At 45.4% G+C, this 25,479-nt stretch overlaps 1 protein-coding gene across 1 annotated transcript in view; it reads right to left on the bottom strand.

Moving 5' to 3' along the window:
• Positions 1-25,479, bottom strand: part of LOC119372294 (uncharacterized) — a 405,280-nt gene that overhangs the window by 18,274 nt on the left and 361,527 nt on the right. The window lies entirely within an intron of this gene.

The following is a 25,479-nucleotide window of genomic DNA, read 5'->3' as shown; positions in this document are numbered from 1 at the left end:
GTCTCTCCTAATCATATCCTATTTTTGGGACGTGAAACCCCAACAATTATTCTTCACTACATACCGGGACGAAGGCTCTAGAGAATGGCTTACAAATTTTTTTCTTTCTGATAATGGTCAGGGCTCAATGGACGATAGGACCGTCAAAAGCTAATGTCTCAACACACTGTGTCGATAAGAAGCCAAGTGAGCGTGTTCAAAATTGAATGACATTCTATGGACGTTCCAAATGAGAGCCGAGATACTGCCAACTTCCGTGACTGGCGCACGTTTGATTACAGACGTTTCGATCCTCGTTCTGTATCCCTGGCCCGTATTCGCGAAATGATGTTGCGATACAATTGTTGGTAAGAAAAAAATCTCACCCGTTCCTAACACTGAACACGCAATTACTGAAGGCGGCCGACCAATGGGAAGCTGCACGGTTTAACGGAACGGTTTCTGGATTCGGCCGCTAGTGCCTATGCAGTAGGCGAGACCCTCTGGTGTTATTTCCGGAAAGGAAGCTCTCTTTTTTTGTGAAAATGAACTGTTGATGAGCTCATTTCGTTCATTGATTCATTTCGACTTCTCACGTCGCCAAGAAAGCACTATTGCGGCGAGGTCATATTCAAGGTGAAAAACACATATCAATAAGTACACAATAGCGAGTTCAAGAACTAAAAATTGCTGCAGTGATGAAGAACAAAGCGACAAGTAGACATTAATTTCAATCAATGCATCGCAGCGGGAAGCGGACAACTAAATAACATAGGAAACATAACAAAAAATAAGAGTAAGAATTTACACCTTTCAGGATATATACTCAACATTGCATAGAAAATGAAGGACGTCAATTACTTCTTTCAGTGGGCCACTCCATTTTTTAAATGAGCAAATGGAAAAGGAAAGGAAATTCTGTTATCGCGACATACTTTACGAACAGTGTAACTTTGTATGCTCTATACCGTCAAGAGCTAAGAATTAGCTGGTGCCTGCTTTGTGCGTGGCCTCCTTATATGATATCAATAAAGAAAAAGTTGTTCAAGAACGCGTTACCGAAAAGATTGCAATACCATCATGCGAACAACTTCTGTTACGCAACGGAAATGATGATGGCTATTGAAAAATGCACCATTCTCAAAACGTCAAGAAGTGGCCCAATTTGACTCGGGAAATAAGTTGGTTCTCTTGCTTCAATGTCCGACCAGCTTCCTGCATCTCTGTGTTCTGCTGCTGCCATAGAGAACAGGCACACTACTACCGTGTAGCGCGTTTTATAGAACCGTAGCCGAAGCTACGACGATAAATATCGCTTTGACAGCTTCGATTACTCAGCCGCGCAGCGGGCATTTTCAGCGAAGCCACCCGCGACAGTATATACTGGGTGGTTGTAATATGTCTGTCGCCCGCTTTCGATTCTCCCATTATTTATCGCTTGGAGCTATCGCTAGCTGTGCTGTTTGAAGGTTCAGCATTAAAAAAATAGCGATTATAAAAAGTTAGTGCATAGAGGGGGACTTCATTTGTCATGGTAACGGTGCTATCATCTTGCTATGTGAGAAACCTTGCCGAAAGGCTATGTTGGCGGTTATTAGCACATACCTATTTGCCTATGCACGTCTCAATGAACGTACAGTATTTTGAGAGCTGCAGCCTTTCGAAACAAATTATGTTGCATTTATATTGAGTTTATGTTGTCTTCAGTACTCTTCATATGAACAGATATTTGTGTTTTACGTTTATTTTGAGAGCACTCACTAATACGATGCGGACCTACATGATCTGATATTCATGTGTATTGTAGGTAAAGGTTTTAATACTCACCTGTGGTGTTTACTGCTCATTTGGGTGCAGTGCAGATGCGAAGGGCTGAACAGAAAGAGCTATACAAAACGTGCGCGGGGAACATTTACATGTTTCCCGCGCACGTTTTGTATAGCTCTTTTGGCATCAAGGAAGTTTTTATCGAAGAAGCTCAGTTAAGCGACATGGTCGGTTAAATTAAAAAAAATAGTACTGTGCACTAAGAGTGTCTCGTTTAGGATCGAAGTAACTGCAGCAGACATATACGTAGCATGAAGTCTTCCGGTGTGTTTCAGCGAAGCCTTCACGTTCCCGCTGAGTTATTACGCTTACTAACTCTGTAGTACCATGCAGTAAACACACATTGTGCATCAGTGAGACCTAAAACGGCGTCGACTTGCTTAGGCCTGTACCTTTTAGTTTTATCTTATAGGAGGCGTTAGGTTCCGGCATAGGTACTTCAATGGGGTACTGCAATGACTCGTTCTCAACAGTTCTTCATAGTCAGCGTAAACTGCAGTGCTTTAAAGAGTAATTTATCGTTATACTGCCATAGATCGCAAAGAATGGCGCTTATTTCAGGCAGTAAACTGTAGGTGTGTACTAAGTTACAGAGTGTCGACCTTTGTAAACGTGTTCATTACGGCGGGGGCCGCTCGCTTGTTTACTTCCTCCGTGTTCCGGATGGTCGCAGTCCAATCAGCTGCCACAGGGTTCCCGCCTTTTCGCTAACGCCCTATTGGTCTGTTTGTTTCGTGAGGTTCACTAAGGAGGCAACCTTTGGCAAACGAGAACGGAAGCGGAACACCTTCAAATTGGGAGGCGCACGTCGTTTGAAGTCAGTCGTCGGCATTGTGGCGTGTCTATTGCAGCTTTTCTTGCAGGGCCTATTTTTTAGGACGGTGGCATCGTCGAAATAGATTGCGTTAGCCAAACGTACACAAGTGTTGGGCTTACAGGGCTCCCATTCACTTGGTGAGCTCCTAGCGGAGTGGTAAGGGGAAAAAAAAGGACAGGCCGAGGAGTCGGGAAATTGCAGTGAAAAAACAACGTTATAGTTCTTCAGTGTGAAAGCTAAGACCTAATGAAAACTCCGAGAGCAGGAGGGTGAAGACTTCTTTACGAATCATTAGCTCAGAAGAAGTAAAGTGTTTCCACCTTGTAATCCGGAACTTCTCAAAAGAACCGGGTTAAGCAGTCGAGCATCATTGTGAATTATCTTCAACAAACTTCCAACCTTTTTTAGACGTTTGTGCACAACTTTGTGCACCACTTGTTTTTGCTAGCTGCGTCGACTGGTGACTGAGATTCAATTCAATTCAATTCGATATTATTCCATTTTTTATTGATATACACACAAAAAAATGGAGGAGACCCGAACAAAAAGTGAAGCACTGTTCACTTGACGGGGATTCGGCCCCCCTTACAAGGCATACAGCATGACAGTAGATGCCGTACAAAGGAAAAACACCCAGTACACGCATTCGTGACAATAAATACCACAAAGGTGTTCATTTCATGTGTTTTTTTTTGTTGATATAAAATAAACATACTTAATACGCATACCAAAAAAACGCAAAACCACGTGCTGTACTTCTGAACTAAAAGAAACTAAGTGAATATGCATAATTACATTTTGCGAACGAAGGAAAGAGAAATAGGAACGCTATAGAAATACAGATAAACCAAGAAAGAAGAAGCGTCCACAGGTGTAAACTACTGAAGAGATGTACAAACATGTCTTAATCTTTTCTTACTAGTAGATTCGTTGACTATTTCATGTTCTATGAAGTAGTTTAGAAGTTTTGGAAGTCTGTAACAGAGCACCTGCTCACTCATATTTCAACGAGATAGAGCAAGATACACGGAGCTTTGGATGAATTGAACCTCCTGCGTAGTAAGTTCAAATTCATCTTCCTTTAACTTCCTTCTGCAGTGTACTGTTGCATTTGATCACCATGCCGAAGCCACTGCCGCATTCTGCTAGTCGATCGAGGCATTCCACGAGCCACGTAAAAAGTGTTTTCTTCGCTCGAAATGAACGTAACCAAAAAACGAATTTGCACTATATTTCTAAGCTGAGACTTGATTCTATTTATGGAAAAAGAAGACATGAATGACTTCACGATAAATAGCTATTTAGTTACAATCTAATTATTATTCATTGCTATACAACATAGAAATCAGCATACGAAATATTTTTGTTGGAATAAAATATGGAGTGAGGCTTGCAATAATGTTTTGCGAATTGGACGCATTCACATACAATTCTTCATTAGGATATGTTTCTTATACTGATATTTAAGAGGGTAAGGGAGGAATTGTTTCCTAGGATAAATTGGCCTACATGGGATAAAAAGGCCACCAGTTTTCGTCTATAAGCACATTGTTTTTCCATGATCACCGCACAGTCACCTGGAGATAAGGGTGTCGCGACGGCTATAAGCGTTGACGCGTATATAAGTGGTATGCGGGCAAAGTCTTACCACAGTTACCCACGCTGGCGAAAAGGCGAAGCTCAGCAGTGAAGTACAGCGGTATCACCGCTCTGTGTGCCTAATGCACACAGAGCGGTGATACCGCTCTGTGTGCATTAAACAATAAACAAGCTACAGCAGAGACATTCCCTCAAGCTCAACGCATGCGCATACCACGAGCAAGAAAGCATCGGGATGCCAGCGTAATTAGGATGCACACGCTGATTCTTGCATCTTTAATACGCGCGCACATGAGTACGTCTAAGCCTAGACCGAAGCGCCTAGATCGAAGCGCGACTTGGTGTTCTAATAAAAGAAAATAAAAACCTCCGGACTGCGGCTCCTCCTTTTTTTTTTGCCTTTACCTCAAGGGTAAAGGACACACGTGACGCAGACAACGGGCTCTTTCGTATTACGTGCCCGCGTCTCATTTCGTCTGTCCTTGCTCATTATTGAAGCAGTCGTTCTCTTCAGAACGATGCAGCGGCTAGGAAAGCTTAAATAGTACAGCAACCATTGAAGGTTGTCTGTACTTACAGAGCTCTAATTACGCACAAGCGAGTCTTTCTTCTCCATCAGCTCGAAGCCAATGGGATAGCATCTATTCACGGTCCGTACCCATAAAGATCTCTCTGATAAGTAAGGATATAGTACTGCTGCGTTTGACAGCGGCCTAGTTAGCTCGGAGCCATGAAAATACGCTAGCACAAACAAACATGTATGTGTTGGACTAGTTCTGCATAGGGTCGCATAAACGATGCGTTAACGGTTGTATACGGAAAGCTTCCGTGATGAAGGGTGAATTCAGGATTGGCTGCCAGCGACTGAGGTCGTGGCGAAGGAGTGAGGTGCACTCCGCAAAAGGAGTATAGGCAACTCCTTTTTTAATGGAACGAGTGCCGAGTGACACTCCCGTTTATCTTCCAAGCACTTCCGGTCGACCGCTTACTTCCCGCTTTCCGAGTATTCATAAAGAATCTTCTAAAAATAGAAATCGATGGTTAAGTTTAAAGTTGTATTGGGCTCATATAATATCGGAGGATAACATTACTTAAGTTAAAGGCCAGGTACTTAAGCTAAAGGCCAATTACTTAAGCTAATGGCGCGCAATCTCTAACTCATAAGGTAGATTTTTAGTGATTAAAAGATATACAAGCGTGTTCCACGTTCGCCGTCACAGAAATATGGCGCTGACTATATACCCCATAAAGTGGACGGGAGAATGACCGCCGCCGAAGCTCAGTGGTGGGATGTCGGACGCGTTATTCGAAGGTCGCAGGTTCGGTCCATGCCGTCGGCAAGTCATCGTTTAGTATACTTTACGTTTTTCACATTTACATCGCAATTACTACAAATAACATCCCCTATATTTTCCTTAGTTTCTTGTCTGTTCGTTCAAATTACCACGCAAAAAAAAAAAGATAGCACAAAGATAGCTAAGGATAACGACTCACCGCGGACAGTGCATGTAGCTTTCTCCCACTGCGTACAAAGTCACGGGTCCGACTCTCGCCCTTGAAGGCTTTTACTGCGATGCGTATAAAATTCGAGAGCGTCTATGTATGTACCTGTCTTTATTTTTTCGCAACCTGCGTTTAACCCCAGGTGGTCTGAAATCTATTGCGAGCACCTCGCTTGTGGCGACTTTCATTACCCCAGTGTCGCTTTGGGAGGTCAAGCAACAAAAATCAATAAATCGGTTATGTCATATCAGCAGCGAACCAACTGTGAATATATGAATAATGTACCTCAGCCGGCACTGCCATTTTTCTGATGGTTCGCGGTTGTTAACCGCGTGTTGGCAACTTCGCTTTGCTGTGTTTATAAAGGGAAACCCACTGGCATGTCCGATCAATGGCTCAGGTTGCATATTTTTCACGGATGGTCTGTCGGTTGAGTATCCGGTCGAATGTCATCGTTTATTACCAGGTAATAAATAGTACGAGCGCCCGCCACTACCACGTGCACGGCTAGAGAGCTATGCATGTTCAGAGTGTTCTATTGTGCAGTGCCCGCAACGCTGCGTGAATTTTAGAACATGTGCCCAACCCAAAAGTCGCCGCCACCGGATGTCGGTGAAGGTAGTTTAGGGGCGATGCACCTTAGTGTCGAGCCTTGTATCCGCCGCGCCTAGCGTAGCTCTGGTTTTCACGGACTTCGCTAGGGGCACTGCGACAGCAGCGCTCGTCCCCGGCGCGTGCTCTAGTTTGAACAGAGACCGCTAGGGGCGCTGCGGTAGCAGCGCTCGCTATACAGGTTGGCAATGCAAGCAGTAAAAATGAAAATAGAAAAGTGGACAGAACACAACAATATTTTGGGAGAGCTCCAAAATGGATTTCGAGTCGACAGGCGGTTAGACGATAACCTATTTCCTCTCACTCAGTGTATAGAAATATCTAAAATAGAAAATAGGCCCTTGTACATGGCTTTTCTAGACATCACTGGGCCGTACGACAACATTAATCAGGAAATTTTGTGGAATATATTGAAAGGAATGGGCACAGGCGACGACTGTATACAGCTTTTGAGGGAGATAAACCGAGAAAATGCAGTTTGCATAGAATGGGAAGGAATGAGTAGCAAAGAGAACGTTGAGATAAGCAAGGGGCTGAGGCCGGGATGTCCTTTGTCCCCGCTGTTATTCATGCTGTAGATGGTGAATATGGAAAAAGCGCTAGAAGGCAGCAACTTTGGTTTTAATCTGTCACACAAACAGGGCGGCGTGATGATTGAGCAGAAGTTTCCAGGATTATTTTATGCTGAGGATATTGTCTTATTTGCTGACAGTCGAGAGGATATACAGCAGCTGGCGGATATATGCGGAAGGGAAGGGGAAGCTCTAGGACTAGGATTTAGTGTAACAAAATGTGGATTGATGGTATTCAATGATCCTTGTGATCAGGCGGTGTCGATACAGGGCCAAGAAATACCAAGGGTGAGCGAATACAAGTACCTCTGAGTATGGATAAATGAGGGCGACAGGTACATGGTGGTACAAGAAAAAGCCTCGGCAGCAAAGGGAAAGAGGAATGCTGCAATAATGAAGCGCAGAGCGTTGTGGGGATACAATAGGTACGAGGTGGTTCGAGGTCTGTTGAAAGGTGTATTGATTCCGTGGCTTATTTTTGGGAACTTAGTTGTGTGCATGAGGACAGAGGTGTAATCGGGGATGGATATAAATCAAATTGGACTGTGCGACGCCTCTCGTTGGGTGCTCACGGGAAGATGACAAATGAGGCTGTAAATGGCTATATGGGATCGGCAGGTTTTGAGGCGAGGGAAGCTCATAGCAAAATAAGGTTCAAAGAAAGGCTAAGGAATATGAAGGAGAGTAGATGGGCAGAGAAGGTGTTTCGTTATTTGTATAGGAAGAGCGTGGACACACAGTGGAGGAAAAGAACTTGGAGGCTCACTAGTAAATATACGGCTGGTAGTGTAATTAATATGTCAACAAAGAGCGTTAAGCGAAAAGTCAGAGAGGCGGAGAGGATTTACTGGACGGCAGCTATGGAGAAAAATCCGGATTTGAATAACTACCGAAAGGGCAAAAATGAAATAAGGAGGGAGGCATTTTACGATAATTCAAGGGGAAGCGCTTTACAGTTTGAAGCGACATCGGGTTGCCTTAGAACGGGTAGTTATAAAGCGAGATTCAGTAAAGAAGAAGAACAATACACGTGCTGTGGGGAAGATAAGGAAACGGCGGAGCATGTTCTGATTGAATGGGGAGATATCCACCCAGGTGTACGTTAGGGCACGAGCCTACATGAAGCCTTGGGTTTTAAACACGACAATGGAAAGCTGAAGACACCCGCCATTGAAACAAGTCAGAGGCGGTTAGAGTATTGGCGGATGAAAATTAGAGAGAAAGGACAAAAATAAATATTGGGAAAAAAATAAGGACATTCTGCCGTAAAGCGCAGAGAACGGAGCTGAAAATTTAAGGGCTTTTTTCTGGAGTAAGATAGTTTTAATTGAAGTAAGGACATTAGGCCAACACTAAGAAAAGGGAGAGTAAAGGTTTTTCTTTTTGTTTCTTTTGTCGAGCCTGGTGGCACCCTTGTCACCGCCCCGTTATAAAGGGGACGCTCATAGCATCCATCCATCTATCCATCACCCCCCGGTGCGTGCTCTGGTTTGAATGGAGACCGGTACGGGCGCGTTATGCTCTCAGATGCATTTCATTTGATCATGAACATCCAGCAACAACCAGGAGGACTTGTGTAGACATCGTCTTCGCTAACTTCAGATTACATCTCATTCAAGAACCGCTGGCTCTTCATTTCCCCGATCACAAGCTGGTGCTAATGAAGAGGCAATGAAGTCCGCACCTCAACACCATATACACCTTATGACATCAATAAAACAAAATTGTATATACTGTATACACATGTTTGTCACGAATCTGTATGCTAGGGTGGGCAATGTACGGGGGATTCACGGTTACCCGAATGATCCGCGGTGCTTTGCCACTCATCATCATTCACTTCGTGGACATGCGTGAATATTTTTACATTACCCTCAATATGCCAGTTTCCTATCACAGACACCTCAATCGAGTCGCTCCTCGCATCAATATTTTTGTAGGCCGGCTTTTTGTCTGGGCTACTCATCCAGTTTTTAATCTTTTCGCTTGACCATCGTCAAGTGAAAAATCATATGTTTCAATGCCTGTCAATCTGCCTAATATCTGCCTCATTCACGTTTCTCTATCAGTTTCGCGGGGAAGACGTACAGTGCTTTAATTCCCAGTAGCTAGGTGATGATTATGAGGCACATACCATGCCAGCGCTTGTACACCCGTATTCAGCGGAAGACATTTGACGGCGGAGCTGTTTAAGCCGAGTGAAATGTGTCTGCTTAATGCGAAAAATATCATCATCATGAACAAGCACGCGCTCTCTCCGTCCTCTTCTTCACCTTCTTCGCTCCCAGAACACGTGCGCCAATTCGTCCGGCGGGAAGACAGAAGACGAGAGAACGAGTACAGCGAGAGAGAGAAAGAAAGAGAGAGACAGAGAGAGAGAAAAAAAAAGGAAAAAGAGAGAAAGCATAGAAAGAGAGAGAAAGAAGGCGAAGGAAGAGAGAAAAAGATAGAAGGCGAGAGAACGAGTACAAAGAGAGAAAGAATGAGTAAGAGTGAAATAGAAAGGAAAGGACGAAAGACATAAAAAGATAGAAAGGCAGAGAAAGAAACAGACACAGCGAGAAAGAAGTAGAAGGAAACATACACAAAAAACAGATATAAAGAAGAGAGATCGCAAGCACAGCCATGTATTATAGTACAATATAGCAAGGGGTGGGAAAGGAAAGTGAATTTGAGGAGGAGGTTAGAGGGTTAGGTATAGCACAGTACAGAATATTAATCAGAACTAACAAACTAGTTCTCATTAATATTGCGTCTAACAAATAAAAACGAGCACTTAAAAGTTAGCTTCTTTCCTTCATACAGTATAGTATAATATAACAAGGAGTGGGAAATAGATGCGAAGCTGAGGAGGAGATAAAGGAGGAAGGCAAGGCCACCAGCTCTGCCGCTTCCTGGGTCTCGACACTACTAGTGCGTAGCTGCTGGAGTTTTTTCGTTCAGGCATTGTGCGAGAAGACTAGAAAGCGTCCGATGCTCTATCAATCGAGCAACGGCAACGGTCGTCCTCCCATCCACTTCATTGACTTTCTACGTATGTAAACATGGATGTGCTGGCAAGCACTGTTCGTAGTCATGACAGCGAGTATGAAACGCTTTTTTTTGCCTACAGGCGTCACGTAACACAAGCTTCGTCCTTGCCTTCAGTGCGCTGTGGCTTATTTGCCCTGAATAGTTCGTTATAATATGCATTCCATCCAAACGTTATCTGCAACGGGTTGTTGGCAAAGACGGCCAGCAGACAGCAGTGATAATTAGTGACTGAAATATTCTTTCGCAAATTCAGCTTCTACTTCCCCAACAGGCGAGCATCTGCTTATAACTGAAAGCACGCGAAGAGCTTCCGGTGGAGTTGACAAATTTATTCTTACTATGGGCGGAGGGGCGATTGCGAGGCTGAGGAATGAAAGAAAAAAAAACGATCACTACGCGAGATGAGAGCGTGGTGTCATATAAAAATAGCTGGGATTTGAGATGCACATCGTTTTGAAGAGTCCGGCGAGGTTTTCAATTAACGAAATTCTGTGGCGGTAAAACTGCGTGAAACGCAGCTCAGAATGTATGCTCGCCGAATATTCGAGAAAAAGATGCACCGTGGTTTGCGCTAGAGCAAGCGGAGAACGCCAAGAGCAGAGCAGAATTGATGAGTTTTCAACGGACAGCGGTCGTGCTGTTGTCCGATGTGTCAACGCGTGAGGAATAATCGTGTGTACGTAATGTTCCTGATCACATTCATTCTGCCACTAGCGCCGAGGCGAGGGCCCTGGCAAAGTTAGAAGTTTGCGAAGCTTTGAAGACGTATGAAGGAAATGAGAGGCTAACGCGCATTATGGTTCAGTTGATGCCGGCAGCTTTCGAAGAAAATTACATGGGTGATTACACGCCCGAGGCGCAAGGCGAGACGGAAAGGAAGGCGGAAGCGGTGGAGAAGGAAAGCAATTATCCTTAATAAAGAATTGTTACACGATCATGTATGCATTTGCCTAAAGATGACTCGAAGGCGCAAGGAGTCTTCTTTTTTTCTGCTAAGTCGATACATTGTTCTCCCCCCCCCCCCCCCAACTCCCCGTAAGCTTACTGCACCTTACGTGGTTTTCCATGCCTCTGGGGTCGGCTCAGCTCTGAAGAAGCTGCGGTCATGTGATGACGTCTTCATGTGACGTCAACATCATGATGAAGTCAGCAATTTTGGTGACCTTTGATGCCATGATGACGTCATAGGGTGACGTCATCGCAGGATGATTTTTCGCATCACTCGTGTCGACGCCGACTTAACTTTTGATCATGATGATCTGTGATGATGATGATGATGACGCTTGCGATTTCTCCTTATTAGACAAAGAGGGCGTTCACAGTCCGATGAACACATAAAACGCTAATAATTGCTGCGACAATGAGAAAGCCAGATGAAGGAAGACAAAAGAAAACAGACAAAGCGCTAGAATGAATCCGGAAGTTACAGTCGAAACCCGCGATAACGAAATCCCGAGGGAAGGAAATTCTCACCAGAACGAAATATTTTCGGAGCACCGGCGAACGTCCATAGGAGTCAATGCATTTCGTAACTCGCGACTACGAAAGATATTTAAACGGCAGTCCCTCATTAACGAAATTTTTGAAACACGAGTGTGCAAATGATCTACTCACGCAACATTAACTACATTCGAAACTGCTGAAATGCATTCATGTTGCACTTAAATTGTGCAACACTATCGCTACAGCGCACATGAGAAGCAGCCGCCATCACTGTTTACAAAAAAAAAAAAACATAATGCTGGCGACAATGATGATGATCATGGCTTGTCGAAACACCTGCTCGTTATCGCGGACTACGTAGCCAAATCCACATTCCTCATGGAGTTTCGTTCGTTGGCTTGACTCTGTGCTCGGCTTTGTTGGCTTCGCGCACATGGTCGCGTGTGTAGAGCCATTTGTGGAGCGTTTGGTTGGTCGCTTGGTGCAACGTGAACTGTGTGTTGCGATTGCTTTGTCCGGTTTCGCTGCCTGCGAAGATGCCGCCTCCAACGAAAAAGCGGAAGTTCATCACGCTGGAAGATAAGGCTGCGATCATCAGTGATGTGGAAAAGGGCAGCAAAAAATGCACATCGCCGAAGGATTCGGCGTTGCGTGCAGCTTGCTGTCCACGATTCTGCGCTGATCCAGCGGAGCCGGAAGAAGGTTCGCCTGTAGGCGCACTTGATGACGGTACTGGTGACAGCGCAGTGCCGTCGTCACTGACCAGTGCATGGGGCAAACTTTGTGCCTTGGAAAACGAGATTCCCGATCGAGAAGCATGAAATCGCTGCATGATATATGCCCGCCAAAGCAAACTTACTGACTTTTGGAAATGAAATGTGTTTTTGTAAATTCCATGTGTTTTCTGCCGCATTCTCGCGCCAACGAAATTCCCGCAAGAGCGAAATTTTGTGCTGTCCCCGCCGATTTCGTTATTGCGGGTTTCAACTGTAATCAACTTTGAACGATCGTGCATGTGGGCATACGCAGCAGTTTTTGAGCGCTGACACGGATATTGGATAAAGGTAACTGAAGACCTGCCTCGCGATAGCACCGAGCAGCTTACAGTGTCTCACCACACGGACGCGCAAACAAGGAGAATTTTTCCTGTTTACGCGAAGCAGGCTAGCCTCAGTGTATGCTTCCTCGCTGAGGAAATGAAGAGGCTGAACTTATCAGAGGGCAAGGTTGCATTACTCCTCCCCTCCGCGCCATCTTCATCCGGGGCCTCATAGCTTGGCAATTTCGATTACCCTCTGTATTTTGTTCTAGGCATGTAATACCCTGCTCCTATGCGCCTTACGTAAGTAACCCTCAACTTGTAATAACAAAAGTGACATTACCTTTTTTGCCTCAGTTAATGCACCTTTACTTGCACTTTCGAAGCTGTCCGCTCTCTCTCCACACCGGGAAAATGGAAAACGTGTGCCTGTGCATTTCAGATTTCCTTCAGAAGTTTGAGGAAAGTGGGGCAATACTCCACTCACAGAAAACAACACTCCCTTCCAGTGTCCCCTTCTTCCTCTGTCTGCGTCCATTCCGCGGCACGAAACTATTTAAACGTCAGTCACCGCGTGAAGAGAACAATAAGCTGTAAAAGCTAGGCTGTTCCCAGCTTGCAATATGTTCGCCGTTTGTACGGCAACCTTGCGCGTGTGTCACCACAAGGTGCCTCGTCGAGAGCTAGTGGCACTGGATGAAGACCTTTGACGAGTTGCCGGAAATGAGTGAGCGCGGCTTCACTTCCGAAACGTCGCTTCCGGATTTCAAAGGCGTCGTGCAGGCGGTGTAAGAATTCAGGAGTCCTTCCCCTATCGGGAAAACAGGGGAAAGCGAAGCTTTGCACCTGCGTGCCTGACGTACTTTTCTTTCTTTCTTCCTTTCTTTCTTGATTTCTTTGTCTCTTTCTTTCTTCTTTCTTTCTTTCTTTCTTTCTTTCTTTCTTTCTTTCTTTCTGTCTTTATTTATTTCTCTCTTACTTTCTGGCTTACTTTCTTTCTTTCTCTCTTTCTTCCTTTCTTTATTTCTTTCTCTCTTTCTTTGTTTCGCTCTTTCTCTCTTTCTTCCTTTTTCTTTTTTTTCCTTTCTCTTTTTCTTTCTTTCTTCCTTTGTCTCTTTCTTTCTTCCTTTCTTTCTTTCCTTCTTCCTTTCTCTCTTTCTTTCTTTCTCTCTTTCTTTCTTCCTTTCCTTCTCTCTTTCCCTTTCTTTCTTTCTTTCTTTCTATCACACTCTGCTCCCTCCCATTTCCTTCCTCCCATGCCGGGAATGGGATCTTCCTCCACATGCTTAGCCCCGCAACACTTTATTTGCCACTGGCAACAACGACGGTCATGCGTTCATATCCAGGCAACTGTGAAATGTGGGAACGCGAAATGCCAAGTCACCTCGATAAAATAACGGCTGATCGCCAACAAGCCTGCGATCGAGAAAGCATCAATGGTTGAAAAACAGTACATACATATGTGTGTGATCGCCGTACATTCGAGTGCCGCATTCATCGCTTCGGTGCGTCGGAGGCGCCGGTTTTTTTGCGTAGGACGCCGAATTATGCGAATAAATAATAATAACTGCTGCGGTTTTACGTTCCAAATCCACGGTATTGTCACGTGGTCGTGACTGTGAACAAGACTGCACTCGGGCTGTTAAGGACTCAACACTTTATTGGGCGAACTTGTGCCCAGAAAACAAAAATTCAAAGTACATGCAATGCACTCTGGGCACTTATAGCTCTAATCACAGCGTCGGCCGTCGGTAATCTGATCTGCGGTAAGGCGTGTCGGCATTTTATATGTGCCGTCCAACATTTCAACCTTATCGCTGGTGACCGCGTCAGTTCAAGAATAAACTCCGCTGTTCGCGTTGCGTCCTGAAGCCTATCACAAGATTCTAAACTAATGTGGAAGGTTCCCACACATTCGGGCGTGTTTCGCCCGAGGCAGTGGTTACACGTCTGGCGGACTGGTTGCATCAGAATGGAAAAAGTAGCGCGCGTGGCAATATGATTGAGAGAGGCTGTAGGGGAATGTTCCGAAAATTTCCACCACCTGGGTTCCTTCAACGTGCACTTAAACTAAACACACGGGCCTCTAGCATTTTGCCTCCATCGACATGCGGCCGCTACACCCAAGGTTCGATCGCACGACCATAGGATCAGCAGTTGAGCACCACAACCCCTAGACCACCGCAGTGGGTCATATGCAAGTTAAAAAAGCTTCATTTAAGCAATATATGTGCAGTGAACCATGAAATCCGTGTATATCCAGACATTCTTATGTGGCTTAAGAAACAAGTGTAACGGTCTAGTTGGTATAGATCCATCTTCGTAAGAAGCGCTAAACTACACACAGGGAGAGCAAGAAAGAAAGACACTACACAAGCGCTTGACTGCAACTAAGCGTTTATTCGGAAGCGCGACATATAAAAAGGAAAGAAAGAAGACAAACAAAACAAAAGGCCACGTGTCACATCGGTTATTACTCATCCATTATTGGCCAACACACCATCCAAAAAACGAAGTTCCTTCTGCGTAAGCGCGATAGACGGTGCACTGACACAATCAATATCATCCCGTTTCATTTCTGCAGGTCAACTATTAATCTCGGTAACATATCTCTGTTACTACACAAAATGCAAGTGTTATCAAAGTATGGCACACAGCCACAATCCTTGCAGTGGATAGCCAGGTGTCCATCCACGCCTTTCTGCACCTTATTATCATGTTCTTTTACTCGCTCATTGATACATCCTTCAGTTTGTCCTACGTATGCGCGGCCACACGACATGGGTATCCTATACACAACAGTCTGTGCGCACTGAACATAGTCATTGTGATGGTTAATTTTACAACACTTTTTTTCTTTCTGAACAGGGCAAGTTTCACTACACAATTTAGACAACTTCTCTGGTGCAGACATAACCACTCTTACGCCAGCCTTATTTCCAGCCTTCTTAAGATTATGTGCTACGCCGTGGATATAAGGAATAACAGCACACTTTTGCTGTTGCAGGGATATATCATCACTTGGTCGATTTTGATTCTTGAGGTCCTGATAGAGTGATTCGGCGACAGCCGCAACGAGTCTAAGTGGGTAACCTGCCGCCTGCAACCGTGCAACCTGTTGCTCAAAGCTTTTCTGCATTAGGCAAGATTTCGTCAAAGAACTGAGAAGGCACATACGTGCCACAGACCTCTTCACTGCTTTTGTGTGTGCAGAGGAGAAAGGCAACAAAGGTTTACCGCTCCTGGGCTCATAAAACCAACAAACATGGTTATCCAAAAACCGTAATGTCAGGTCGAGAAACTTAAGTGCGTTAGAATTTGGCATTTCGTGTGTTAGCCTTAGGGGCCGACAAGCTGTTTCAAATTCTTTAAAGACAAAATCAGCGCAACCTGGAAACACATTGGAATCACGTTTCAAAAGAACCAAATAATCATCCACAAACCTGAAGTTTTCACTCTGACATAAATTGTTCTTTGCCTTTAGTGTCCCTTTAAGGTTAGACGAGCTCGCTTGCCGAAACATTCATTCTTGATTGAGGCTTCAGTTGTTACAAAAGCAAGGCATGTAGTTTCTCTAGTCGGCTCAAAGATTCAGCCAAAATTTTAAACTGCGCTTAGAAGACTGGACAAAAACAGGACCACAGACAGACACATGAAGCGCATCGTGCCTTCGTTTCTTTTCCTATTTTCGTCCTTTTTTGATAAAATGTAAGAGTATAAAAATGTCGCTGAATTTCTTTCTTACTGTACGGTTGATCGATATCGAAACAAGATTCTTGATAAAAACAAAAAAAACAATGAAGTTATTGTTGGCAAGGGTTCTCAGTCGGTCTATTTCGTTTGACGCTAGTTACGGCGAAATACCACATGCAGTCGGATGAGCGAAAGATTCATGGCGATACCCTAACTAACGAACCGATTCCTTTATTGGGAATCGTCCAGTATACAGCAGCGGACACGCTGTTTGTGTTGCACTACTGCTATTCAGTGTCGGCCAGCCAAGCCACTTGTGAACAACGTTCTTCGCTTTTATGTCTTCCACGTATACATTATTTTGCTTACAAGAGAAGCAGAAAAGTTGGTTGATAGTTGAGATCATTATGTTGTCTGTTACACTCTTCCCTTAATCCGTACTCGTTAGCGACAATGTACACAGTTCATAATTATCAGAGGACTTTGGCTTTCCGAAGTTGCTCTACAAACATTTCTTCAGGAAAGGCTCCTTTCTTTAAAACATCTTTACCCGGCTCTCGGTGATTTCGCTTTTTGTTTTCATCAAAGAACCAGGAAGCGTCACCAATGGGTTGTAAGTGGGGCGAGTGTAAAATGGTACAAAAGGCCAACTGATTACATCGAAGAGAAGATAAAACGCAGTCGTTGCTGAATAAACTGCGCTTTGAATAAGTTCAAACATATATGCTGGACAGCGTATGCGCGCATTACAGCTGAGCATTTAGCATCACTGCTCAGTGGCGTAGCCAAGGGATGGCACACCAGGCCCGTGCCCCCCCCCCCCTCATTTCTCGAAATGTTTTGTTGCCGTGGCGTACAGAGCACAAAATGACACACTCGACCACATCTGCCTGCCGGGTCCCCACTCCACATCAAATATGTGCCCCCCTTTCCCACCAGAATAAAAAAAGAAAAATAAACTGTTTCATCACCGTGCCATAGAGAACAACCACAACATAGTGCATCAGTGGATACCGGGCAATTGCTGTATCTACAGAAATGGCCGCGCAGATGAAGCCACCCGATCTCTTCATGATGCTGTTCATTGTGTAGCTCCAGAACGGACGCTGTTACAAGGCTTCCTTCACTAGCACCTAAAGTGACACTCGCACAGTGGAGCTTGACGGAGTTCACCAACGCTCCTCCCCTCAACTTGGACCCGGATCTACAGCTTCGTCTTCCGTCGGAAATAACTAGAGCTGACGCTCATGTGCCGCCTGCGGCTTGTGGTGGGCTTCACGAATGCGTACTCAGTTCGAATGGAAATGGCCAGCAGCCCGACACCTCATAACTGTAGCTGCGAGGTACATCTGCTCTGTGAGTATCCTCGCTTCAGAGCCCCGAGAAAAAAAAAAAAACTTTCAAAAGTGTTAGATAGACTCGACAATTGCCCATTGTCGGAGGAAAGGGTCCTGGGGCACTGGCCGAGACACAGAAGGCTTTGAGAGCGTTGTTGCGTTCCTTGAGGACAACTAGTCTTAGAGCATTGTTCTATTTTTCTTCTTTTTTTTGTATCATCTCTTTTCTATTATATTTTATATTCTTACCCCTCTACCCAGCGCAGGGTAGCCAGCCGGCCTGAGAACTGGCTAACCTCCCCGTCCTTTCGCCTTTCTCTTGCTCCTCCTCATCCTCCTCCTAATAGATTTCGATTCATGCTGGGGCGCGTATCATAGATGGCTATATGTGCTGACAGAACCTGAAGAGAAAATTGTGCAAGCGCGAATACCCTTCGAGGTAGTGCATGCTAGCATTTCTTCTTCTCTATAGCTACTGCACACTCACGGACCGCCACCTTTTTTCACCTGCTAGCCATATACACCTTGGCTGAAGAAATCCACACTGGGGGTTCGATATTTGGACGGGAATACTGCCCTAGAGACTGAAAAAAAAAAATGCATGAAAAAGCACGCGAACACAACATGGCATTACCGCGTTATAATTATCATTATTTTGTTTGAAATCGTTCTATTAACAATTGCAAAGTAATTTTCAGATAGCGAGCTTTCATGGACGAACGTGATGCCTTTTTATTGTTGACAGAAAACTTAATCTAGTCGCTTATTCCCCGGCAAGCGTAAAGTGAGATTTATCCTCTTCATGTGACTTTCACTTTCATCATCATCATCGTCATCAGCCTGACAGTGCCCAGTGCAGGGCAAATGCCTCTCTCACGTTTCGCCAATAAACCCGGCCCTGTGCTTGCTGCGGGCACGTTACACCCGCGAACGTCTTGATTTCATCTGCACACTTATCTTTCTGTCTCCCCCTCGCGCGACTGCCTTCTCTCGAAATCCACTTTGTTGCTAATAATGACCACCGGTTGTCTTGCCCAGCGCTGCATGCCCTCCCCATGTCCATTTCTTCTTGATTTCGACTAAGATGTCCCTAACACCTCTTTGTTCCCTGACCTACTCTACTCTCTTCTTGTCCATTAAGGCTACACCTATCATATCATTTTCCATTGCATGCTGCGTCGTGCTTTTCTTTTATAACTCCCGGTTTATCACTTGTAAGCCTCAGGGCCCAAAGCTTCCTGCATCTCTATTGAGTGCAACTTTAACGCCCTGGATAGGCGACCGGTAATGAAACACGACAGCGAGTCGAGCCTCGTACCGGGCTCCCTCCCGATGCTCTGAAACGTAAGCCATGGAGGTGGGATTGTATATATAAGTCCCACTGGGGCTCGCGCACAATTGATCGGACCCGGCCATACCGGTACGCTTAATCGATTACCAGCAGGCGCGTCTGGGATCACAACTCGGTGTGTCTGCGGCTACGAGACTAGCAATTTGCAAAGAGTATACGCTAGCTGTGTGGCCTGTCGCGATTCAGGACAGGAGGTACGCATTGTCTGAGCTGCCAAATAGGTGAATGCAAACAGGACAGCGTTCATCCTCTAACGGGCAACGCAAGAATGGCAAACACTCCACTTGTCACGTGACTGGTTGTCTTTCCTAGAGTATGTGTGTGTGTGTGTGTGTGTGTGTGTGTGTGTGTGTGTGTGTGTGTGTGTGTGTATGTGTGTGTGTGTGTGTGTGTGTGTGTGTGTGTGCGTGTGTGCGCGTGTGTGCGCGCGCGCGCGCGTGTGTGTGTGTGTGTGTGTGTGTGTGTGTGTGTGTGTGTGTGTGTGTGTGTGTGTTTGTGTGTTTGTGTGTGTGTGCGTGTGCGTGTGTCCGCGAGTGGTGTCCTTGTGTCTTCGCACTGCCATTTCCTAACAAGTTTGACTAATTTATGTGCGGTTTGCACGTACAACGCTCTCATCTTTTCCTCCTGCGTGTTCTGAGCAGCATCGGCACGAGAACCAGACGGGGCGTGGGTCCATCGCGTGCGGAAGCCTAACGCAGCGGCTTCCATATTCAATCGAGTCGTAAGAGAGCTCAGCGAGAGATGGGATCCTAGACAGGGCTGGGAGTGTTCCGAACGAAGGGGGCGGGTCGAAGTTGTGGCTCAAACATGTTATGTTGTAGTTACGCCGGCCTGCCGCAGCAGGGAGGTAGGTGATCAATACTGAGGAGAGCAAGTCCCAAACAAATAATCGAATAATCCGTTCCTTAGGTCGCGTACGCGTTGTGGTAACGGCAGAGAGGAGTCTACATGGAACACTGAATAATCACTCTGTTTACTGCAGCGAAGAAAGTCACTGGCCCCGCCTTTCCATAGAGCCTTTCGGTGTTTGGGAGCCGTGTTTCTATTCACGGGGTTCGGCTACGCACGTAAACCTTTCTCTTTACTTATACGAACTTCAGAGACAAACACGTCAGTGCATTCGGTGGTGGCGGCTGTTTGTACACTCAGTAAAGGAGAATGCACCTTCGTATGATGTCTGCTGCATTTTGGGAGGGATGATGGCATACAGTGTCGGAGCGTAGCTGATGCCCCTACTGATGTGCAAGTGGCCCACGCGTTCGTACGATGAAGTGGAGGCAAAATACTGAATGACAAAATGCGGTTCTAATGGCGAAGATGATGTAGATGATGGTGACGATGGAAGAAGAAAAAAATGGAGTGATGATAAATATGATGCACTTTATTCAGTATTGACTAACGAAATCAGTCAAAGTGTATATCTGGCATATCTGGCGGTGTTCTCCGACGAATTTTTTTAGCAGTCACCTGTCGCCGTAGGTGCCTATCTAAGTAAAACACCCAGCAATCGATTCGTTTTTTTTTTGTGACTCGGAAAAAGAATAACACTTCCGTGTTAAACCTGTTAACGTAACGTACGAAAAGTAAGAACGTTGTTAGCTCGACGGTTACTAGATACACCGATAGCTTGAGTCTACATTTGAGTACGGGAGCTAATGTTGAACAGAGAAGTTAAAAAGACGCTGGAACGAATAACTTCATTTTACATTGGGTGAGGTTTTTTTTTTTTAGTTCATCGAGTCATGCGCCTGCCCTGATGGTGACTTAGACCTAAGCGAAAGGCTTCTGTCACAGCACAGTTAAGAAGCGATCAGCAGACAAATTAATTGTATTCATTCTTAGAGGGAAAGAGACATGAATAGTAATTAAGCGCATGACGTTACCTCCTAGTAATACTTGTACTAAGGGAAAACAAAGACTAGTCATTAATTCATTTATTCATTCAACCAGCACATGGTTCTAGCTTTCTTTTGTTCCAGCACATGATATTGCGTAAACACAAGTCAATCTTGTTTTGATATGGCGAAATATCATGGCTGAGTCTTACCATAATGTCTTTCAGTAAAGCAGGTCAGCTAAATTTAAACCTAACGTTTTCATAGATTGAAAGAAGTCATCGCCCTTATTATGGATTATTGTACTCCCCCATTATTAAACGTAATTTCGCTTGCGACTATCTCGAACCACATAAGTAAATCACACAGGCTGTTGAAGAACAGTTTAGTACCTCAATATAGTAACACCGCACCTTAAACTACCTTGAAAGTCTTACTCCTAAGCATTTGGCGATCTTGGTCCTTCACTTCTGGTGTTTTCATATTGCATCTTACTACGCTTCGAGTGTCACACGGCATAATAAGTGCATCGCTTTGAGTCATTCAACAAGAGCAATTCGGCATTCCTTTCGTCTGCAGAAGCGCAAAGCCAAGAAAACGAATGAATACCATGCAAAACTTAGAAGCACGTCGATGGATGAAACTAAAAAGTAAAATAGTAAGTTCAACCAATTTACGAACACGTGGAATACGATCGCCGGCTGAGACCTGAAACGCTCTTGAATCATTCTAGACTAAATGTGAGGTTTTAGATGTGATGATGATCGGATTAAGAAAAGTGCTCCGTTTAATTATAAAGCGGGTTCTTAGATACAGCTCTCTTGTCCGTTAGACTCTCTACTGAGAAACTCTTCATAACCCGCAGCTTCCTTAGCGACATGAAACGAAGCGTTAACTTAGAAAGTGGGGTGCAATTTCTTCGGTTTTGTCATGGTTGAATTATTTCTTCTTTTCGCGGTTGAAACGCGAAAAAGCAAAGCGAACCACGAGAGAACGAAGCTTTTGACGCAGCCGAGATTAACTACGCTTTGAGATAATGAATGTCTATCTTGAACCACTGAGCACTGTCCAGCTCATCGGAAAGCAGACCATCGAAAACGTTGTACAAACCGCTCAGTTGCCTAAATCGCGCAGTTCCTTATGCTAGATAGTCCAGATGGGCAGGAACTAGGTCTAAAATAATAGAATATTAAAACGTAAAAATTGGCTAGAATGTTCATTCGTATGATAGTATTTGATGTGTCTCCCTTCGTTCCTGTGTTCTTCTTTAGCGGTGTACCTAATAAAATGCTTTTGGCGGACTACGATTCCTCCTCCTGAGTGAATTAGTTTTCAATTAATTTTAGTTTGATTACCTGCAAATTGTAAGTTTTACCGCACGAAGTGCTGATGACACACTGAATTCTAGGAGATTAAAACAACAAATTAAAGTCAGTTCGTGAAATCAGGCTTCTCGCAAAGTGAAGTGGCGCTTCATTCTCTTCATTCTACAAGGTTCGAACGAGCATATGTAAGCAAATTTATCCACCTAGCCCGTCCGTCCATCCGTCCCGTGAGCCTTCGTGGCAAAAGCAGCGCAAAAGAAAACGGCAACACGAGACGAAGGATGACACAGGACAGGCGCTGATGACACAGAACAAGCACGGATCGGCGCCTCTCCTGTATCATTCTGTTTCTCGTGCTGCCGTATTTTGGAGTTGTTCTTACCACAATCAACTACCTAGCCCAGTTTCGCACGCTGTTGCAGTCTCATGCGTAGGTGTGCGCACGGGGATGTGTGTGTGTGTGGGGGGGGGGGTGGACAGAGGGGCGGCCGCCCTCCCCCAGTCACTTAAGAGGAGGGGGGGGGCGCAAAGTCTACCCCATACATTCACTTAGTAGGGAGGGGGGCACTGCGATAAACCTACGCCCTCCCCCCCCCCCCCCTCCCCCAATGAGGAACGCTGCGCGCGCCTATGGTCTCATGGATTGACGGAATAGAACGAACTAGAATGGGATGGGATGGAATGGATCGAATGGGATCAAATACAATAAAGCGGAAGGTACGTCAGTACGACCGGATAAATTGTAAAAGAATGCATGACGACAAGCGGATGAGCGCCTGCCGGAACATTCATATTAAACACTACCATTTCCGTGTACAAAAGTAATACGCAGGATACTCTATACGGTCACCTTTAGTAAAAGTTCCACATAATGGCCAGCTTATGCACCTGCCTAGTGCAGCTGTCATGTACCAGGATTCCAAAGGCAAGGTCGTTCAAAGTTCGCGTGTTATTCAGAAACCTCTTCACATGTTCCGCCTTAGCGACACGCTCATAAAATAAGCAAAGTACAGAATATCTTCCAGTATTCGGTTACGACAAGTGTAAGTGCGTCTTAGATACCGTGTCACTCCAGCCTTTTCTTCTTTTTTTAATTTTTAGCACATTGCGAGCACATATGCCACCTCGGCAAGAAGGATTGCGCTGTCAACAAAAATTCCGTAAAGTGTAAGCGTTTCGACCTGTGCGAGGGATTTAGGAGTGCCGCAGTAAGTTGAATCGAGAACGAAGGGATGATTTAAGAGTGTCATGAGTGCTCTAGCTATGCGACCGTTCTCCTCCAGCTGCTCGTAAGTGGTGCGCCTTAGAGCATGCACTTCTTCCGGCACATCCTGTTTGCTGCAAAGTAAGATTTCAAAACTTGGCACTCTTGACGGATTCAGCGGTGTTGACTGTAGAGGGGAAAAGAAAAAATTACACCATCTTCCGCTAAAGGGGACCATGAGTAGATGCGAAGCCGGAGCACTTGCACGATCGCGTTCCGTTGGCGTTCATTAGGCATGCTACCGAGCTCGCGTCGTGGAACGCGAAGAGCGACGCTACGCGCGTCGTATCTTCCCTCTAGCCTGGCCGTTAATTCTCACAGGGCGAGCAAGGAACGCGGTCGACAGGCGGGCAAGAGGGGGCAGCGTAGGAGAGGAGAGAGAAGGGGAGGGGACGCGCATGCGCTTGAGGTCACCGCGGCCTTGCGCAGGAGAGAATTTCGGCATGTCTATCCCCCGTTTCAGAGGAAGAGTGGAAAGGGGGAGGGGAGAGGGGTAGAGGAGAGGGGAAGGGGAGAGGGAAAGTGGAGAGGGGAAATGGGAGAGGGTAGATGACAGGGGGAATTGTGAGGGGGAGTGGAGAGGAGGTTTATGGAGAGGGTATGCGCATGCGCAGTAAGGGTGGTTACGCCGCACACCACCACCGGATTGAGCTCCGCCTTAAGATACTTCGCATCTAAAACTGGGGAGTTAGTGATGTAAAGCGTTGGTAAATATCGACTATTACAGCGCGTTAAAGCGTCGTCAAACTGCTGTTCACGCCTATACGTTGACGCGGGCATACATTCTTGAGGAAATCTTTACAAACTTAATAAATGAGCGTGTCTTTAATTGTGCAGAGTTGGGAATATGTAAGCTTGGCAAGTGAATTCTTGTTGCTGATGTCTGGAACACTGTAGGTCAAAATTCTATTCCCTGCGGTGCCTTTATCAGTTTCGTTAACAGGTGCGTCTACAAAATTGCTTTGGTCGTATCACTCTAAAGCAACAAACTTTATCCAATCTAGATAATTGTCTTCAGAGACGATTTTTTTTTCCTTTTACATCAATTCAAATTCTTAAATATTACACTCTAAATCAAATCCTGGCTAGACTCCACGCATGCAAGCAGGAAATCCAGTCAAATTTTGGCCGCCGATAGACCGTTCGTTAGGCGGCTCCATATGCGGCGCCAAGAGCAAGCGGCCCATTTCTACGGGGCCCCCTGAATAGGCGTGACGCAAGATAGGCAGGAATTTAGGTCAAATTTTTCCTGGCTACGTACGGCCTACACTTACGCGTGACGGCAACGTTGCGGCGTCGGGAGTCGGTACTTCCTGTCTATGGGCGGCCCGTGGTTATGCGGCCCAAAAGCGGTCGCGGAAGAAAAATGAAATTACTCGGCCATATTAAGGCTTTGTGATCTGCAATTTAACCAGGGATCAATGTGACATATTAGAAGACAATTGATTATTCATTAACACACATACATGACACAAACACACTTTGAATACACACAAGCGGATTCGAACCTGGTACGCACGCATTGAAAGCGGACACGGTAACCACTACACCACAGCGCCACCACGTTAGAGTGGAAATTTCACGGGGGTATATATCTACCAATCGCTCTGAGGTCCTTGCTTTGCCTTTTTGCGCTGCTGTTGTGCATTCGTGTTGTGTTACCATTTTCATTCGGTGAATATATAAGTTCCAGAGCCGGCAGAGCGTCATGAAAGCTGCTACATTTCGGTTGTGACTGAATTCTTCCGCTCGTAGTTGCCGCAGGAAAATAACATGACCTTCAGCGCGGATACCAAGCATCGTGCATACATTAATGTGTATGTAGTGAATGCACGGGGTGAGAAACACTCTTTACTCCTGCCGCGCGCTGCACGCCGTGCGTTCTGTGCGGTTCAAAGACCACCCAATCTGCCAGTGTTACAGAGGCATTTCAGCGTGCCTACAATAAAGCGTATGTATTTTTTTTTTTGCATGCTCACTGACGTACAATTTGTTCCATTCCGCCGCGAGCTCTACGCGTCGTGAGCGTTTTGAAGCACATTCGAAGCAGCGCATGTCAATGCTCACGCCACATTGATGAACACGCATACATTAATGAACAATGTATGCGTGTAATGCGCGGGCACAGCTCGCGTTATTCAGGCGAAAGCTGCGCACGTCATCTGACAGCGCTTATCCTGAAAGGTTTGAAAAGCACATTTGAAGACAGCATTTATCCCTACACGTTGCGTTGAACGAGTACATAACTGC

Source organism: Rhipicephalus sanguineus, chromosome 10 (genome assembly GCF_013339695.2).
Source record: "Rhipicephalus sanguineus isolate Rsan-2018 chromosome 10, BIME_Rsan_1.4, whole genome shotgun sequence".
In the NCBI taxonomy this organism is placed as follows: Eukaryota; Metazoa; Arthropoda; class Arachnida; order Ixodida; family Ixodidae; genus Rhipicephalus; species Rhipicephalus sanguineus.
The sequence above is the reverse complement of the archived record's forward strand: the minus strand, read 5'-3'. Positions and strand labels throughout refer to the sequence as shown.